Genomic DNA, 8,442 nt, shown 5'->3' on the forward strand with positions numbered 1-8,442 from the left:
GGATGGAAAAATATTATGATTGAAGCCCTACAGTTGGGATGGCGAAATTGTGGATGCAATACCTCTACATGGTTACGTTGGTGAAAAAATGTATACAAACAGAAAGGGAAAGTAACTGGAGCGATCACCTAAAAGTTGTACAAAAAAATGCTTCCATTTCTTTCACACCAGTGAGCCCTTGGTGTACGCCAAAACATAGCCTTACTCTTATTAGGCCATGCGCCAAAGCATGTCATATGTATCTTCAGGATATCCTAAATCTACAGACTCACATGGAGATTAAATCGACAAATACCCTATTCGTGGAAGATGGCTACTTTGCAATAAGGACAGACAAATATTGATCGAGAACTTGGTCGAATATGGTGATCTTATGCGAAGCATAGAGGTAGTCTGTGGTATTACTTATACCTCGCGGATTCACTGATAGTGTTCGTCTAAATGTATTTTAGCAATGCCTGCTCTTCATAAAATCTGCAAATCTTTGGAGCAATATGCAGCGGAGAACAGAACGTCGATTCGAGGGAGTCGCGAATAGAAATAGATGACCTAGACGTGAAGCGACGAACTGGCTTTCCTGGCTTATTTGAAGGATGAAAAATGACCTACAGTACCGTGGAAAGAGCCCACATCCGATACTGTATCGAGAAGCTGTACCTAGGGAAGCCACCTCACATATGCAGCCAATGAAGAAGAGTACAAGTCGCCCTAATGTTATACATTGATTTCACCTAAACACTTCGTGATATGGCCGACTGACCGTTGTTTAGTCGCCTCCTACGACACGCAGTGCCTCAGTGGTAGAATTTCTACTGCCTGCCCCCACACGAGGAAAAATATACAGAAGACTATAGTACCAAACTGTACATCCAATTTAACGACATTTCAAAAATTTAAAAAAAAATACGCTAGCGAGCTCCCATTATATCGTGTGAATACAGGTAAGTTATGAATAATAATGAACTGTTAAAAATCAATCTATTTAAAACAGTTTTAACTTAGTTTCTCCTTATTAGTGTTAGTTCCCGCGAACTTTAACAATTGTGCATAAATAAACATGTACAATGGACACATAATATTCCTACAGAATATGACAATATCCACCGAACATTAAGTGCACTATACAGTGTGTCCAAGATAAGAAAGAACAGCATGAGGTCGATAACCATATGAAATACACAGTCGGTTAAATTAGAAAAAAGTTGCATGTGTATAGGGGTTAGTAAAATGGGGTTGTAAAAATTCGGAAATTTCGGTCAGTTCCGAAGATATTCGAAAAAAACCGAAATTAACCATATTCGTTTTTATTTTTTTCGGACCCTGTTTGAAAATATATCAAACACTTCCTCATAGGCTCTTCAAGATGATGCCCACACATTTTCACTGCAACGTTTCGTGTTTCAGAAACCATCAACTTCATATTTTTATATGGACTGGAAAAAAGTGCATAGTGTATTTAGTCAACCCCTAAAAATTGTTTATTATTATTAAATTCTTAACATTTGGGTGTAGTGTGTGTTGACAAAATGTCAAAGTAATTCATTGATGGCTCCTTTAAATGACAATAAAGAAGAAGATTGCGTTTTTTACGTGTGCTTTTAGTAGTCTACTATAAACGCATCTTATACGGAGCTTTCTGACGGGTTGCTGGGTTTTTAAATTTGATTGAATTTGCTAAAAATATGAACATAATCTGTTTACTGACTTGCTTGTTTAATCAACGTAAAACCATTGTAAAGAATACAACGGTGTGGATTAGAAATGCCAAAGACTGAAATTAAGTTTAATTGTTCATTTGCGTTTGTTGTACTATCGAACTTCACCTGGGTGCAGTAATTATGGACAAACAAAAAGTAATTTTCAAACAAAATTATTCTCGTAAATTCGGAATTTAGTACTAAATGCAGAAGTTTAATAGGAGCACAATTTTTTTTCTAGACCGTGCAAATGAATTTTGTATAAATTCGCTGATTACTTCATTAAAATTAGATGACGTTTTCCAAGAAAGCCACGTAAGGATTCCTGCAGATTAACGTTGAGCGAAATTTTAACGAGATGTTGACACTCATCAAAGTATAAACTTTGCTCATGTACATTACTTGACATTGCCATCAACTTCGTAAACTAATGCAATCGCCATCGCAACTCTAGTAGTTCCTGTGAGAAAAAAAACTCTTCCACGAGGACCTGTACTTGCACCCCTTTTTCTCAANAAAATTTTAGGGGTTAAGCTCCCTACGTAGAGGGGTGAAGACTTGGGTTCGTGATTTGTATTCCAAAAGTTGTCCCCCTCGAATACAAATTGACGTATTCGAGGATTTTTCGAAATTTCTAAATTTAATACCCTAAAAGCCCTCTGTATACTTCTCGTTGGGCCACTCTGTATACTGGGATGGGTTGGTAGAGCAGCCTGGACTGAAACCTCGCCCACTCAAAAATAAAGGCAAAATAAAAATCAAATAATTATATGTGTTGCAGCAAACGACGTCTGATTAGATTAGGTTTAATTTTTTTGCATTATCTTACGAGTTCGCTGTGGTGGCTGGAAACCCCAGCATTCCCTTTCCAAAATTGCCGAATTTTATAATAGGCGAGAACGTTACGATTTATTTATTACCGAACCGTTTCGATTTCCAGTAGTTACAGATAGCGCTAGTAATTTTTGATTTCGCTCCTGTTTTGGAAAATTATTTTCTCCTGATTTACCTATGGTTTCCGAAACCGTACAGCCGACCTTGGCCAGGCGCAAGAGTTGAAAATCTTCTGGCGGCGCTCGAGATACCTGTGCCCACTACGAGATTTCCGAAAATAAAAATTCATATATATGTGTTACTAAAATAGTTTTTTCATTAAAATTTATCTTTTGATCCAACTAATCTCTTCCGGTTTATCCAAAGTACCGTTTTGCGCCGACTTCGAAGCAAAGTTGGTCGCATGACAGTTAATAATTATTGTGCTGTTTCATGTTTGTTATTATGCCTGAATTATAAAAGCGGTTTAAAGCATACTTGACCGTGCGAAAACAAAAGTTAAACTTTATCTCAAATATGACATATGAAACGGTCAGCTGGGACTGCACATGCATGCATTGGTTGAAGTTTTAAATGGAGCACGAAAGGGTAAAAAATTTAAATACCTTGACTTTCCTTCATATAGATATGCCGGCATTATCGACTTTGTTCGTGAGATTCTTTTTATTCATGCCATTGCCAACAACTGTTCGCATTGTTTATAATTTAGATCTTGCAGGTACCAACTTTTTTTCTGCTCTTGCAACAAGCCACGGAATGGTTTAAACAAACTGTGATGTGTATAAGCAAACTAAATATTTAATTTAAGACACAAAGTCAATTCTGAAGCACTTAATTTGTGGACCTATGTTTATGTTTATTTGTGTAACCAGACACCATACAGAATAAAAATTCCAATTACATGGCACTGGGGCTCTGAACAAACATTAGGTCTTAAGATCTAATTTGATTTATTATTGCAATTAGGGGATTGTGAAAAAAGTCGATATCATTTACTGAGGAGAACTTATTTAAAGTGATCAAGATCTTAATAAGTGGGGAAGTTGTGTTGCTAACTGCAAAAATAGTATTCTTTTTCCTTAGCTTAACAAATGGTACCTGTACATGTTTATTAAGACTTTTGTATTTTTCATGAGTACTATATGCAGGTAAAATATCCGACATTTTTTAAGAAATGCCCTTACAATGTTCGTCGGGTCTACTTGTCTACATATATAAAAAATGAATGTTTGTCTGCCTCTTATGCCTATCTAAACCGTTCATCCATGAAACTTGGGGGAATGAATGGACCTCGGGTTGAACGTATGCCCGTGAAAGTTTCTGAGTTAGTAAAATAGTTTTCCTAAATTCCCACGTGAACGCCAACAGGAAAAAAATAGCGAACAGGCTTGACATTTAGAACGGCGTTAAGGTGTAGTCCGAAAGAACTTCCCGAAGTTCCCAAGGGAACGGGGTACGGAAAAAAAAGGATTTCCCAAAGGTGGTACGACGTTCCCCGAGACTGCTAGTATAAATTAGGTATATCGTTCTAATATTACATTTTCGAAAATGCGGCCTACGTATGTCTTCTTTACTCAAAAGGTACGATGACTGTCTAAATATATATGACATTTTATTATCCGAGCAAGGGTAGGAGGGCATAAATACGAGTAGATTACTAAAGTAGTTTTAATAAATTAGTATCTACAAGATTTCATTTTTTAGTATTATTACGTACAGTCTCAAACTTTCCAATCCAGTTTTAGAAATGCTGGCATTATATCCGCACTTCGTAAACATAAAGAATCAATGAACAAAACAGAGTAAAATAGATTAAAAAATTCAATATGTGGAAAAGTAACATTTGAATTTGAACAGTATATACATACAACCCTTGGCACACAAAACACGCCAACAATTTGAATTTGAGATCGTAGGCAAGGGAATGATATTGCAATCATTGAAAATTCTTTATTCCTCACAACCGAAAATGGATCCCATGGTTCCAGTAATCCTTATTTGTACGTTAGCTGGCACGAAACACAGAGAGTCCTAATTTGATATATCCATTCGATTATTACCTACTCATCCCAAGTACTTGCTTCGTATCGACGATAAGCAGTAATTTTCAGCAACCGTGTTTTTGCGAATCTTAGTCTGAAAATAATGCATTCATTTAGGGAACGTGTCGTTGTAATACGAAATGAATACCTAAACTCGGAAATTCACTTCAGGAGATATACCGGTGGTATAAATAAATTGCATTTCTACACCATATACCTAGGTACCCACTTTCGTCTTGAGAATACATGAAATTAGATTTTCTCCCTGGCGTCGATATTTTTTTAAACACAACCCTTAAATCTGTAATGGAATAAGATATTCTATAGCAAGATGCTGAATTAAATATACGCTACAATGACAACGCTTCTTAATTGTTGACATGATGTCAATAATGAATTTAATGGCGCAATGTTTAACTACGAAAACGGCATTGAATAATAAATGTAATATTAATAAGAACATTTGAAACGCTTCCATTGTTTCTGTAATTAAATAAGAAAGTATTTACTCTGTTATGTAGGCTTGTAGCTATTTGGAAAGGAATGAATATTCCTCACCTCCCTATCGACCGATTTGAAAATATTCGGGTGAGGTCCATCTTGCTGAAATTCGCTGAAAACTTGTGTGTTTTCCGGATCAAAATAAGTTTGTGAAAGTTGGTACCACATTACTGACAACAGAAAAAAAGAACCTCCAACAGTTCCTACCCTTTTCAGGGTATTGTGTATGTTCTTCTCTCGCCCAGTGAGAACAATTAATAGCAACATGTTGGATTACCGTTAAGTGTTATCTAACATTTCCTATAATTTGTTGTTTACACTTTAGGATTGTATCCCATTAAACAATAATAAGTTTATTGCAGTAGGGGCGCCGCCGCCTATGGGGTTGGCAATTGTGACGGCTTCGTTACGCATTTACAAGGTTTCCATTAAATAAATTTGAAGCTCTGCGACACTGGTAAAACTGTTACTATCACAATTCCTGGCACATTCTCCCATTTAAAATATTTACACACCAAATTTGAATCCAACCAAAGGAATATTATCACTGAAATTAAGTACAAATTCTTCACTAATCAAAGAATAAACAAATTCCTTTGTATGGATCCGATTATTATCAATAAATGCAATACTAATCTGATTCGTACAAATAATTTTCAAAGGTCGGTTCCTTTAGGAACATTATGATTGCGTTAAATAAAATTCCTATACAAATTCCTAAAAAAATCAACTAATACAAATCAAAAATTTAAAGTGACATACAGTTATGAATGGAACTGGTGTTTTCTTCAAGTTACGATTAATACTGCCCTCCCTTGAAAATGAAAACTTCGTCCAAAAAGATTGATAATATCTGCTACTCGTTGAATACACAATTCAGTATAAATAGTAGCTGTATGGGTTGCGAACACGAGGAAATTCTCGAAAGCATGAATCGAGATCTTGTTTAGTTTAGGCACAGGAATAGAAAGGCAAATTAAGACCTACTCACACTCACGTGTACTATGAAGAGGTAGGTACAAATAGAAATTTCCTTGTGAACTAAATAAAAATTCGACAAAATTTTTATAACTGATGCAAAAGCGATCACCACTGTGCCAATACCGGGTGTCCAACCACGAGCTGTATTGATTATTATATGGGATACTAATGCAGAAATTCCTCAAAAATTGATATTCATTGAAACTGTTTCTATTTAAATATTTTCAGTTTTGGAATCAGTCTAGCTTTTTCGAAATTTTTTGAGAATATCCTTGTCTACAGGGTAAATTTCCCTTTATAAGGCAAGCAAAACAGTCCCATTTCAGGATGTGTTTAAATAACCTACTAATGTCATATGTAAAAATGATACAAACATGTACGGAGTGTTTTGAAAGTCATAACAAATTTCGCAGTTTTAAAAATGCGAAAATGTTATTTTTTTAATGGAAACGACATGTTTCTGTTCACCGATGAATTCTAATCCAAAAAATAACGGTAGTTTGTAATTACATCACCACACCTAAAATGAATTAGTTGGCTTTAATTTAACAGAAACATTAAGAAACAAAACGTTATTCTGTCATAAACAAAACGCAAACAAATTTTAGCAATGGCGAAACGAAAGAACTAACGTTCCCCCGTATGTGAGGAATTTCGTTTAAAAGAGTTGCTAATATTCTGCCAGATTATTCATAGATCTCTATCAAATGAAAGTAATCTTGGATACTCCTTAACTGAGCCACGCATTCCTATCTCGTAAAGTGAGAGGGTTATGTTGTGTTTCTGTTCGTCTGTCTTTGTGCCATATAACTATAGACCACTTATCCACTTCGTGTTTTTGCCAAATAATAGCTTGCGAATCATGTAACAGGGATTACGTTTCAGGGAGGCGAATCCCTGATCGTGATATTTGATGTTGACTGTTTACAGTAATGTTACATTTTTGTGCAAAATTGATCCACGGGTAGCTCAGCTTTGCTAAGTACCATGGTGCGCTCTTCTTAGTAAAATTGGCTTACTTGTTTCCAACCTGAAAATTCAAAATGGTGTCACCTTTTACCACCTTGAGGTTAAACAAATACACAAAATTAAAAAATAATATTGTCATCCATTGAAATTTAAATCAATCAAAATACAGCCCTGCAAAAAATAATAACACGTTAGTGAATCGATATCAAAATAAAAGAATTTTAGCTGCGTCATATTGGCATGAGATATATAACGTTCCTTCCATGAAAACAAGTTCTTATAAGGACCTTCGGAATCTTTTAGATGTATTTACTGAAAATTTGTCTGCCTTGCAGGTATTAGAGTTTCCTGTCCAACATTGGTGTTTTATTCTATTTAATTTATTATTGCAAAAACTCGATAGTGCCACACGAACAGCCTTTGAAGTGAAGTATACTGAAAAAGATATACCTACCTACAAAGACCTTAAAGAGTTTCTGGAAAAGCAGTGTAAAGCCTTAGAATCAGTTCAGTTTGTTACTTCACAATCAAACTCTAGTTCCCCTGGTAAATTTTCAAAACCTTCGAATTCCGTAAAACCTAGTTTTTCTAAAACTCCAGTAACATCCGCATTGCTTGTAAACCATAATGCACCTCCAAAAAATCTACCGTTGAAAAATAATAGTAACCAAAATCAGGCTGCGCGAAATAATAGCCAAAATTGCAAATTATGCAACCAAATGGCACACCCGTTATCTCAGTGTCCGGAGTTTATTTCCAAAACCCCGTCTGAAAGATTTTCCTTTGTAAAACAGAATCGTGTTTGTATAAACTGCCTTAGATACAATCATTTGTTGAAAGATTGCACTTCTTCGTTTAATTGTCGTGTTTGTAGATACAGGCATCACACTATGATGCATCTACCTCAAACCGTTGAGACAAATAGAACAAATGCACAATCCGACGCATTCATAAACTCTTCGTCGCACTCGATTAATGCTCAAAGCTCTCCTCAGCCGTCTAAAACTAATGCAAATATTTCTGCACAATCCTTACACAACCAAAGTAATTTATCGTCGGTACAGGCAAGTACATCCCAACCCGAAAATCAGGTTCAAAACTACTGCACGTCATTAGCAAATGCATTTACTCAAAGCACAGTTTTGTTGTCTACAACAAGAGTGGAAATTTTGGATTCTAAAGGAAACTATCAAATCGTTAGAGTAGTCCTAGATTCTGGTAGCCAAGCAAATTTCATTAGCCAAAAGTGCCTAAGTCAGCTTGGTCTGACAAAGAAAAGATTCTCAATACCAGTTCAAGGTCTTAATGGAGCTAGAGCTTGTACCAACGGAGTAGCCAGTTGCAGTATTCGCCCCGTAGGTCAAACCCAACCTACATTTTGCTTTGATGTCTTGGTTCTTCCTAATCTTTGTACAGAG

Source organism: Photinus pyralis, unplaced genomic scaffold (assembly GCF_008802855.1).
Source record: "Photinus pyralis isolate 1611_PpyrPB1 unplaced genomic scaffold, Ppyr1.3 Ppyr1.4_LG7, whole genome shotgun sequence".
Lineage (NCBI taxonomy): Eukaryota > Metazoa > Arthropoda > Insecta > Coleoptera > Lampyridae > Photinus > Photinus pyralis.